The sequence below is a fragment of the Anastrepha ludens genome, chromosome X (assembly GCF_028408465.1).
Source record: "Anastrepha ludens isolate Willacy chromosome X, idAnaLude1.1, whole genome shotgun sequence".
NCBI lineage: Eukaryota > Metazoa > Arthropoda > Insecta > Diptera > Tephritidae > Anastrepha > Anastrepha ludens.
Genome location: NC_071503.1, coordinates 64,085,449 through 64,098,335, shown reverse-complemented (window position 1 = coordinate 64,098,335; position 12,887 = coordinate 64,085,449). Strand labels below are relative to the sequence as shown.

The window sequence follows — 12,887 nt, the reverse complement described above, 5'->3', positions numbered from 1 at the left end:
AAATGATTGAAAATAATCATTTCCATGAGTTCGAATTATAGATACAAAAATTGAAAGACCCAAAGCCCCTTCACAAACACTAAAAGTTAAAAATATTATACTAAAATATCTTCTAAAATCTATTAAATTTAAATAAATAAATAATAAAAAAAATAAACTTAAAACAATATATTCTAATCTTAAAAGTATAGACAATAAATGTTTACGATTAAAAACAAAAACAAATAATTAAAATTAAAAAACAAGGTAATCCCCAATATAGTAATATTAACATTAGTTTTAATAGTTTAACAAAAACATTGGTCTTGTAAATCAAAAATAAGAATTAATCTTTTAAAACTTCAAGAGAAAAGAAACAACTTTATCATTAATCCCCAAAATTAATATTTTAAATAAACTACCTCCTGATATTATACAATTAACTTTATACTCAACAACATTGATTTCTAGTTTCATTTTTATTCAAATAAATCATCCATTAGCAATAGGATTAATATTATTAATTCAAACATTACAAATTTGTCTTTTAACTGGATTAATAGCTAAAAGATTCTGATTCTCGTATGTATTATTTTTAATTTTTCTAGGAGGAGTATTAGTATTATTCATCTACGTTACATCCCTAGCATCAAATGAAATATTCTCACTCTCAATGAAAACAGCCTTTTCATTTATATTAATTTTCATTTTATTAATAAGTATCAGATGATTTATAGATAAATCATATATTTCATCCTTCATTCAAAATAACGAAATACAGACTATAATTAATTTAAATACATTTACAGAAGAAAATTCTCTAAATCTTCATAAATTATATAATTATCCAACAAATTTAATTACTGTTTTATTAATAAATTACTTATTAATTACATTAATTGCAGTAGTAAAAATTACTAAATTATTCTACGGACCCCTTCGATTAATAAATTAAACTAATGAACAAACCTTTACGAACCCAACATCCATTATTCAAAATTGCAAATAATGCTCTAGTAGATCTTCCAGCCCCAATTAATATTTCAGCCTGATGAAACTTCGGGTCACTATTAGGGTTATGTTTAATTATTCAAATTCTAACAGGACTTTTCTTAGCTATACATTACACAGCAGATATTAATTTAGCTTTCAATAGTGTTAATCATATTTGTCGAGATGTAAATTATGGTTGATTATTACGAACTTTACATGCTAATGGTGCATCATTTTTCTTCATTTGCATTTATCTACATATTGGTCGAGGAATTTATTACGGTTCATATTTATTTACACCTACATGACTAGTAGGTGTTCTAATTCTATTTTTAGTTATAGCAACAGCATTCATAGGTTACGTTTTACCATGAGGACAAATATCATTCTGAGGAGCCACAGTTATTACAAATCTATTATCTGCAATTCCTTACTTAGGAATTGATTTAGTTCAATGAGTTTGAGGAGGATTTGCAGTAGATAATGCCACTCTTACACGATTCTTTACATTTCATTTTATTTTACCATTTATTGTATTAGCAATAACATTAATTCATTTATTATTTTTACATCAAACAGGATCTAATAATCCAATTGGATTAAATTCTAATATTGATAAAATTCCATTCCATCCATATTTTACATACAAGGACATTGTAGGATTTATTATTATAGTTATAGCACTTCTATTATTAACTTTAATTAACCCTTACCTATTAGGAGACCCTGATAATTTCATCCCTGCTAATCCTCTAGTAACACCAGTACACATTCAACCTGAATGATACTTTCTATTTGCATATGCAATTTTACGTTATATTCCTAATAAATTAGGAGGAGTTATTGCATTAGTCTTATCAATTGCAATCCTAGCAATTTTACCATTCTATCATTTAAGAAACTTCCGAGGAATCCAATTTTATCCTGTAAATAAAATTCTATTTTGAATTATAGTAGTTACTGTAATTCTATTAACATGAATCGGAGCACGACCTGTAGAAGATCCTTATGTACTAGTTGGACAAATTTTAACAGTAGTTTACTTCTTATATTACATTATTAATCCACTAATTAATAAATGATGAGATAATTTAATTAATTAGTTAATGAGCTTGAACAAGCATATGTTTTGAAAACATAATATAGGAACAAAAATTTCCTATTAACTTTACTAAAATCAATTAACAATATATAATATATTAAAAATAATTTAACTCCAATAAAAAATAATAAATAATTTAAAGAAAAAGGTAAAAAACACTTTCAAGCTAAATATATTAATTTATCATAACGAAACCGAGGTAAAGTTCCACGAACTCAAATAAAAACAAATGAAATAAAAACCAATTTCAAATAAAATAGTAAGCTAAATAAATCACAACCAAAAAAAAGTCACACAAAATAATATACTTATAAATAAAATTCTAGCATATTCAGCTATAAAAATCAAAGCAAATCCACCACTTCTATATTCAACATTAAACCCTGAAACTAATTCAGACTCACCTTCAGCAAAATCAAAAGGGGTTCGATTAGTTTCAGCTAAACAAATACAAAATCAAACAAGTCTAACTGGAAATATAATAACAACAAATCAAATATAGCTTTGATAATAAAAAAAGTCTAAAATATTATAACTTCCAATTAAAAAAACAAAAGATAATAAAACTAAAGCCATTCTAACTTCGTAAGAAATAGTTTGAGCAACAGCTCGCAATCCCCCTAATAAAGCATAATTAGAATTAGATGATCAACCAGCTACTATAACAGCATAAACCCCTAATCTAGTACAACACAAAAAAAAATAAAATACCTAAATTAAAAGAAAACAATTTTACAAATAAAGGAATACATAATCAAACAATTAAAGAAATAAATAAAGAAAAAATAGGAGAAAAATAATAAAAAATATAATTTGATAAAAGAGGGTAAGTTTGTTCCTTAGTAAATAACTTAATTGCATCACAAAAAGGTTGAGGAATCCCTATTAAACCAACCTTATTAGGACCCTTACGAATCTGAATATAACCTAATACTTTACGTTCCAAAAGAGTTAAAAAAGCTACTCTTACTAAAACACAAATTACCAAAATTAATCTACCAACAAAAGATAAAATTATTTCCATAAAAATCAAGTACTATTTGTAGTGTAATCTACATAAATAAATTCTAAATTTATTGCACTAATCTGCCAAAATAGTTTATTTATATTAATAATATTCTATTATTCAAAATATAATTATTTTAATATTTGGTCCTTTCGTACTAAAATATTACAATTTATTAAAGATAGAAACCAACCTGGCTTACGCCGGTCTGAACTCAGATCATGTAAGGATTTAAAAGTCGAACAGACTTAATTTTTGAACGGCTACACCCAAAATTATACCTTAATCCAACATCGAGGTCGCAAACTTTTTTGTCGATATGAACTCTCAAAAAAAATTACGCTGTTATCTCTAAAGTAACTTAATCTTATAATCACTATTAATGGATCAATAATTCATAAATTAATGATTTTTAAAAATTAAAAGTTCACCAAATTTTAATATCACCCCAACAAAATAATTAATATTAAAAAAAATAAAATAAATCAAAAAAATTTAGTTTATATTAAATATAAAGATTTATAGGGTCTTCTCGTCTTTTAATAAAATTTTAGCTTTTTAACTAAAATATAAAATTCTATTATAAATTTATATGAAACAGCTTATACTTCGTCCAACCGTTCATACCAGCCTTCAATTAAAAGACTAATGATTATGCTACCTTTGCACAGTCAAAATACTGCGGCCATTTAAAATTATTCAGTGGGCAGGTCAGACTTTAAATATAATTCAAAAAGACATGTTTTTGTTAAACAGGCGAGTATAAATAAAATTTGCCGAGTTCTTTATATAAACTTTTCAATATAAAATATTTTAACAATACTTAAATATACTAATTTGATCATTATTACTTTTTATTTAAAATTAATAAAAAAATTTTTATAAATTCAATGAAAACAAAATTAAATAATATAAATTATAAAATAATTTATAACAAATTTATAAATGATTGCTAATTCTATGCATACATTTTAAATAAATTATTCAATAATTTTTAATATTTTATTTTAAAGCTTATCCCTTAAAATATTCAAATTAATAAATTTTTAAATTAAAAAAATAAATTAAAAATTAAAAATTTGTAAATTAAATTTATTTCTAAAAAAACTAGATACCTTTATAAACGAATAACATTTCATTTCTAATAATTTATTTAAAATAATTTTGACACATTAACTTTAATAAATTATTAACTCTTATAAAATCGAGATTAATAAATAATTATTAATTATTAGATCAACCCTGATACACAAAGTACAATAAACTAAATTTTCTTTTTAATTAAAAATTTTTCAATTATTTCAATATTCTTTCACAATACATAATAAACTATTATTAAAATTATTTTGTCACTAAAACTTACTAAAACATTATTTTTTATAATTATTTTTAATAAATTATATAAATAATAAAAAAAAAATTAATAAATAATATTAAAATTCAATTTATATTGATTTGCACAAAAATCTTTTCAATGTAAATGAAATACTTTACTTAATAAGCTTTAAATTGTCATTCTAGAGGCATCTACTATGTTACGACTTATCTTATCTTAATAGTAAGAGCGACGGGCGATGTGTACATATTTTAGAGCTAAAATCAAATTTTTAATCTTTAAAATTTTACTATCAAATCCACTTTCAAAAAAAAAATTTCAAATTTAAATCCATTTAAATAAATTTATTGTAACCCATCTCTACTTAAATATAAGCTACACCTTGATCTGATATAAATTTTAATAAAAATTATTGAAAATTATTACTCTAATAAGATATTCTAATAACGACGGTATATAAACTGAAAAACAAATTTAAGTAAGGTACATCGTGGATTATCAATTACAGGACAGGTTCCTCTGAATAGACTAAAATACCGCCAAATTTTTTAAGTTTCAAGAACATAACTATTACTACCTTAGTATTTATTAATTACATTTTAAATAATAGGGTATCTAATCCTAGTTTATTTATAAAATTTACAAGCTTCAATTAAAATTTAATAAAAATAAATAATTTTAAAATTTCACCTAATAAAATTATACATATTTTATTTATTATAAAATTTAACTTTTACCAAAAATATCTTATTTGTATTATTTGTGTAACCGCGGCTGCTGGCACAAATTTAGCCAATACTATATAAAATTACTACTTCCAAATTTCTTTGATTTATAAAATTAATTACTGAGAATAAAAAAAATTTAATTATTATTAAAATAAATAAAATTTCACACAAAAATTTACATATAAAATAAATCAATAACAAAAACATAAGCCAAAATAAAACTTTAATAATTAAATAAATTAAAAAATATTTAAAAAAAATTTAGTTTAATCTATTTATTTAGTAACATAAATTAATTATTTATTTTAAATAAATACTAAATAAATTTAATTGTAATATTTATTTAGTAAATTCTTAATTACTAACAAAAATAAAGTAAAAAAAAAAATAAATTAGTTTTTTTATAAAATAAACCTTAATTAGTACTTCCTCCTTAAAAGTAAAAAGACCTCTAATCAAATTTACCGTTTCTCATTAAAAAAAACTCAATGAAAACAGCCTATTTCATTTCAAATGTTTTCATTGAATTTAACTGCTTATATAAAATCAACACAATAAATATAAATTATTAATTAATTAACTTAATAATAACTAAAATTAATTAAAAAATTTAGTTTAATCTATTTATTTAGTAAATTCTTAAAAGTAAAAAGACTCTATCAAATTTATTATTTTTCATAAAAACTCAATGAAAACAGCCTTTTTCATTTCAAATAAGTTCATTAAATTTAATAAGTTAATAAAACTTAAATAATATAAATAAATTAATAAAACTAATAAATATAAAATAATTATATTTAATTTAAATTATTTAGCATAAAAAATTTAGTTTAAATAACAAAATAAAATTAAATTAATAATTAAGAATTTACTAAATAAATAGATTAAACTAAATTTTTTTTTTTTTTTTTTAATTTTCATATTTATTATATTTTAATATTTATTGATAAATAGTCCTCTTATTTTTTAATTTTTAAAATTTTTTTTTTTTCTAAATAATATATTTTATAATAATAAGACGTATACTAAGTTAGATCAATAAATATCTATATGTATATAAATATTTAATTAATTAATAGATGCCTATTAATTTTGTTAAAAAACCCCTTTAAATTAGAAGATGCAGAATTGTATATTACATTTATAGGCACATACTTTGATCTAACGTTAGGCATTTGTATAAATTAATAATAAAAATTAAATTTTTTATATTCATCTATATATTTATCTATGAGTTGTACTTTTACCTCTCGGAGATGTCTATATTGGAATTTTTAATTATCTAGATAAATAAAATACTATAAAAATTAATTTACTATATTTAATTATTATAATTAAATAAATAAATTTAATTAAATTTACCCCCTTTCTAATAAATTAACTATTAAAAAAAAAAAAAAAAAAAAAAACTCAATGAAAACAGCCTTTTTCATTTCAAATAAGTTATTTTCCTTTAATGAATTGCCTGACGAAAAGGGTTACCTTGATAGGGTAAATTATGTAATAAATTTACATTCATTATATTTAATAGAATTAAACTATTTCTAAAAGTATCAAAAACTTTTGTGCATCATACACCAAAATATAAAATAATTATTAATAAAAACTAATAATAAAATAAATCACAAATAGTTTAATCTATTTATTTAGTAAAAAGATAAGCTAATTAAGCTACTGGGTTCATACCCCATTTATAAAGGTTTTAATCCTTTTCTTTTTAATTTTCAATAATTCTGCCAAAATCATATTTTTTTTTATTTTAATAACAGGAACATTAATTACAGTATCATCTAATTCTTGATTAACAGCTTGAATAGGTCTAGAAATTAATTTATTATCTTTTATCCCCCTAATAACAGATAACAATTTAATATCAACAGAAGCCTCTCTTAAGTATTTTTTAACTCAAGCAATAGCATCTGCTGTTTTATTATTTGCTATTATTATAATATACCTTAATAATTTCCCTATATTACAGTCAAATTCAATATATAATGATATAATTATTTATTCTTCTCTTTTATTAAAAAGTGGAGCAGCCCCTTTCCATTTTTGATTCCCTAACGTTAAAGAAGGATTATCATGAATAAACGCTTTAGTATTAATAACATGACAAAAAATTGCCCCAATTATATTAATTTCGTATATTACAATTCAACAAAATATTTTTATTTTTTCAATTATTATTCTATCAACAGTTATTGGATCAATAGGAGGATTAAATCAAACATCTTTACGAAAGTTAATAGCATTTTCATCAATTAATCATCTAGGTTGAATATTAGCTGCAATACAAGTTAGTGAATCCATATGAATAACCTATTTTTGTTTTTATACATTTTTATCCTTTAGTTTAACATTTATCTTTAATAATTTTAAAATGTATCATATTAATCAATTATTTAATTCATTTTTTAATTCAAAAATTTTAAAATTTATGTTATTTCTAAATTTATTATCCTTAGGTGGACTTCCACCATTTATTGGGTTTATACCAAAATGATTAGTTATTCAATTATTAGTTTTAAATAATCAATATACTCTTATAACAATTATAACTGTAATAACTTTAATCACATTATTTTTTTATTTACGTTTGTGTTTCGCTGCTTTTATACTAAACTATGATGAAAATAATTGAACAAACTATATACAAATTAACAAAATTTCATTTAAATGTATAATAATTGTATCTTTTATTTCCACATTCAGATTAATTTTAGTATCTATTATCTATACAGCTTTTTAGTATCATCCTAAGCTAAATCAAAAATTTAGAATTTTATAAAAACATTTTTAATTTATTATAAAATAAAGGCTTTAAGTTAAATAAACTAATAACCTTCAAAGCTATAAATATAAGTTAAATCTTTTAAGCCTTAGTAATACTATATTTATACTCCTTTAGAATTGCAGTCTAATGTCATTATTGACTATAAAGCTCTAAATTTAAATTTAGTTTAATCTATTTATTTAGTAAATTCTTAATTATTAATTTATAAAAATAAATTCTTTTTGATATAAAAATTTATTCTTATAAATAAACTCTTCTTGATCTGTAAAATTTACTTATAAATGAATTTTGTGATTTATAAGAATCTATTTATATAACTAAATTTTTGATTAAAAAGAATTTATTCTTATAAATAGATTTACAATCTATCGCCTATCCTTCAGCCATTTAATCATTTCAAATAAGTTATTTTCCTTTAATGAATATTTTAATTGTCTTAATCGCGACAATGATTATTCTCAACAAATCATAAAGATATTGGAACATTATATTTTATTTTTGGAGCATGAGCTGGTATAGTAGGAACATCTCTTAGAATTCTAATTCGAACTGAATTAGGACACCCAGGAGCCTTAATTGGAGATGATCAAATTTACAATGTAATTGTAACAGCTCACGCATTTGTAATAATTTTTTTTATAGTAATACCTATTATAATTGGGGGATTTGGAAATTGATTAGTACCTTTAATACTAGGAGCACCTGATATAGCATTTCCACGAATAAACAATATAAGATTTTGATTATTACCCCCTTCTCTTACACTACTACTAGTAAGTAGCATAGTAGAAAACGGAGCTGGTACAGGATGAACTGTTTATCCTCCATTATCATCTCTAATCGCTCATGGAGGAGCTTCAGTAGATTTAGCTATTTTTTCATTACATTTAGCTGGAATTTCGTCAATCCTAGGAGCAGTAAATTTTATTACAACAGTAATTAATATACGATCTACTGGTATAACATTTGATCGAATACCTTTATTTGTATGAGCTGTGGTATTAACAGCACTATTATTACTTTTATCTTTACCAGTACTAGCTGGTGCAATTACTATATTAATAACTGACCGAATCTTAAATACATCTTTTTTTGATCCTGCTGGAGGAGGAGACCCAATTTTATACCAACATTTATTTTGATTTTTTGGTCACCCAGAAGTTTATATTCTAATTTTACCTGGATTTGGAATAATTTCTCATATTATTAGTCAAGAATCAGGTAAAACGGAAACATTTGGTTCTTTAGGAATAATTTATGCAATAATAGCAATTGGACTATTAGGATTTATTGTATGAGCCCATCACATATTTACTGTTGGAATAGACGTAGACACACGAGCATATTTTACATCAGCTACTATAATTATTGCAGTACCAACAGGAATTAAAATTTTCAGTTGATTAGCTACACTACATGGAACTCAATTAAATTACTCACCAGCAATATTATGAGCTCTAGGATTTGTTTTCTTATTTACAGTAGGAGGATTAACTGGGGTAATACTTGCTAATTCATCTGTAGATATTATTTTACATGATACTTATTATGTAGTAGCACACTTCCATTATGTATTATCTATAGGAGCAGTATTCGCAATTATAGCTGGATTTATTCACTGATACCCTTTACTTACTGGATTAAATATAAACCCTAGATGACTAAAAAGTCAATTTATTATTATATTTATTGGAGTAAATTTAACATTCTTTCCCCAACATTTCTTAGGACTAGCAGGTATACCTCGACGATATTCAGATTATCCAGATGCATATACAACATGAAATATTATCTCAACTATTGGGTCTTCTATTTCATTATTAGGAATTTTATTTTTCTTATTTATTATTTGAGAAAGTATAATTTCCCAACGACAAGTTATTTACCCTATACAACTAAGTTCATCAATTGAGTGACTTCAAAATACCCCTCCCGCTGAACATAGTTATTCTGAATTACCACTTTTAACTAATTTCTAATATGGCAGATTAGTGCAATGGATTTAAGCTCCATATATAAAGTATTTCACTTTTATTAGAATTATAAGTATAAAATAATTATCTATCTATTTATTTAGTAAATTCTTAATTATTAATATATATATACATATATTATACACACATAATGACAACATGAGCAGCCCTTGGCCTTCAAGATAGTGCCTCTCCCTTAATAGAACAATTATCATGTTTTCACGATCATACCCTTATAATTTTAGTAATAATCACAACTTTAGTAGGTTACTTAATATTTATATTATTTTTTAATTCATACACAAATCGAAACCTACTACATGGACAAACTATTGAAGTAATTTGAACAATTCTGCCAGCTATTATTCTATTATTTATTGCTTTTCCTTCTTTACGACTTTTATATTTAATCGACGAAATTAATGAACCTTCAGTAACTCTAAAAGCTATTGGACACCAATGATACTGAAGTTATGAATATTCAGATTTTATAAATGTAGAATTTGATTCATATATAATCCCAACAAATGAATTAACAGCAGATAGGTTCCGATTATTAGATGTAGATAATCGTGTTATTTTACCAATAAATTCACAAATTCGTATTTTAGTAACAGCTGCAGATGTAATCCATTCATGAACAGTACCCGCTCTTGGAGTAAAAGTAGATGGAACTCCTGGACGATTAAATCAAATTAATTTTTTAATAAATCGACCAGGGTTATTCTACGGTCAATGTTCTGAAATTTGCGGTGCTAATCATAGTTTTATACCTATTGTTATTGAAAGTATTCCTGTTAACCATTTTATTAAATGAATTACAAATAGAGTAAATTCATCATTAGATGACTGAAAGCAAGTACTGGTCTCTTAAACCACTCAATAGTAAATTAGCACTTACTTCTAATGATTTATAAATTATATTTAATAATAAAAAAATTAGTTAAATACATAACATTAGTTTGTCAAACTAAAATTATTAAACTTATTAATATTTTTTAATTCCACAAATAGCCCCAATTGGTTGATTAAGTTTATTTATTATTTTTTCTATCACATTTATACTTTTTAGAATAATAAATTACTACTCTGTAATTCCTCAACCCCCTAAATCTGATTCAACTAAAAAGTCTTCAACTCAACCTCTTAATTGGAAATGATAACAAATTTATTCTCAGTTTTTGACCCCACCTCAAGCATTTTTAATTTATCTCTTAATTGAATAAGAACTCTTTTAGGATTAATAGTAATCCCTTCAATATATTGATTAATACCTTCACGATATCATATTTTCTGAAATTCAATTTTATTAACTTTACACAAAGAATTTAAAACTTTATTAGGATCTACAGGACATTCAGGGTCAACTTTTATTTTCGTTTCTTTATTTTCACTAATTTTATTTAATAATTTCATAGGACTGTTCCCTTATATTTTCACAAGTACAAGTCATTTAACATTAACTTTAACATTAGCTTTACCTTTATGATTATGTTTCATAATTTATGGTTGAATTAATCATACCCAACATATATTTGCACATTTAGTTCCTCAAGGAACACCAGCAATTTTAATACCATTCATAGTATGTATTGAAACAATTAGAAATTTAATTCGACCAGGAACTCTAGCAGTACGATTAGCAGCTAATATAATTGCAGGTCACTTGTTATTAACTCTTCTAAGAAATACAGGCCCATCACTTTCATATGCTATTATTTCGCTATTAATTATTGCTCAAATTGCTTTATTAGTACTTGAATCAGCTGTAGCAATTATTCAATCCTATGTATTCGCAGTATTAAGTACTTTATACTCTAGAGAAGTAAATTAATTTTTATAATGTCAACACACGCTAATCATCCATTTCATTTAGTAGATTATAGTCCATGACCTTTAACAGGAGCTATTGGAGCAATAACATCAGTTTCAGGTTTAGTTAAATGATTCCATCAATATGATATCTCACTATTCTTATTAGGTAATATTATTACTATTTTAACTGTCTATCAATGATGACGAGATGTTTCTCGTGAAGGAACTTTCCAAGGATTACACACCCTACCTGTAACATTAGGTCTACGATGAGGAATAATTTTATTTATTTTATCAGAAGTTTTATTTTTTGTATCATTTTTTTGAGCTTTTTTCCATAGAAAATTATCTCCAACAATTGAATTAGGAGCTTCATGACCACCAGCCGGAATTAAACCTTTCAACCCATTTCAAATTCCTTTATTAAATACAGCTATCTTATTAGCCTCAGGAGTAACTGTAACATGAGCCCATCATAGTTTAATAGAAGGAAATCATTCTCAAGCAACACAAGGATTATTCTTCACAGTATTATTAGGAGTATATTTTACTATTTTACAAGCATATGAATATATTGAGGCACCACTCACAATTGCTGATTCAGTTTACGGTTCTACATTTTTTATAGCTACAGGATTTCACGGAATTCATGTATTAATTGGAACAACTTTCTTATTAATCTGTTTAATCCGACATTTAAATAATCATTTTTCAAAAACACATCATTTCGGTTTTGAAGCAGCCGCTTGATATTGACATTTCGTTGATATTGTTTGATTATTTCTATATATTTCAATTTATTGATGAGGAGGATAATAAAATAATATAATTAATATTTACAATATCTATATAATATATAAAGTATATTTGACTTCCAATCATAAAGTCTACTAATTAGTAGTATAGATAATTTTCTCAATTATTATCATAGCTCTAACCCTAATAACAATTACAAGTATTGTAATAATTTTAGCTTCTATTTTATCAAAAAAAAGTATAGCAGATCGAGAAAAATGCTCCCCATTTGAATGTGGATTTGATCCAAAATCATCATCACGTCTTCCATTCTCTATACGATTCTTCCTAATTACAATTATTTTTTTAATTTTTGATGTAGAAATTGCATTAATTTTACCAATAATTTTAATTATTAATTTATCA

The 12,887-nt window shown here is 23.6% G+C and overlaps 5 pseudogenes; 4 read left to right on the top strand and 1 right to left on the bottom strand.

Annotated features, from left to right (window-relative positions):
- The first annotated feature begins 2 nt into the window (after positions 1–2).
- On the top strand, positions 3–3,765 carry LOC128870154 (NADH-ubiquinone oxidoreductase chain 6-like; annotated as a pseudogene).
- On the top strand, positions 913–3,765 carry LOC128869582 (cytochrome b-like; annotated as a pseudogene).
- Positions 2,154–3,098, bottom strand: LOC128869585 (NADH-ubiquinone oxidoreductase chain 1-like; annotated as a pseudogene).
- Positions 3,766–6,600: 2,835 nt separating the features above from the next.
- LOC128870153 (NADH-ubiquinone oxidoreductase chain 2-like) lies at positions 6,601–7,893 on the top strand (annotated as a pseudogene).
- A 488-nt stretch (positions 7,894–8,381) lies between these two features.
- Positions 8,382–9,917, top strand: LOC128870152 (cytochrome c oxidase subunit 1-like; annotated as a pseudogene).
- Positions 9,918–12,887: the final 2,970 nt, after the last annotated feature.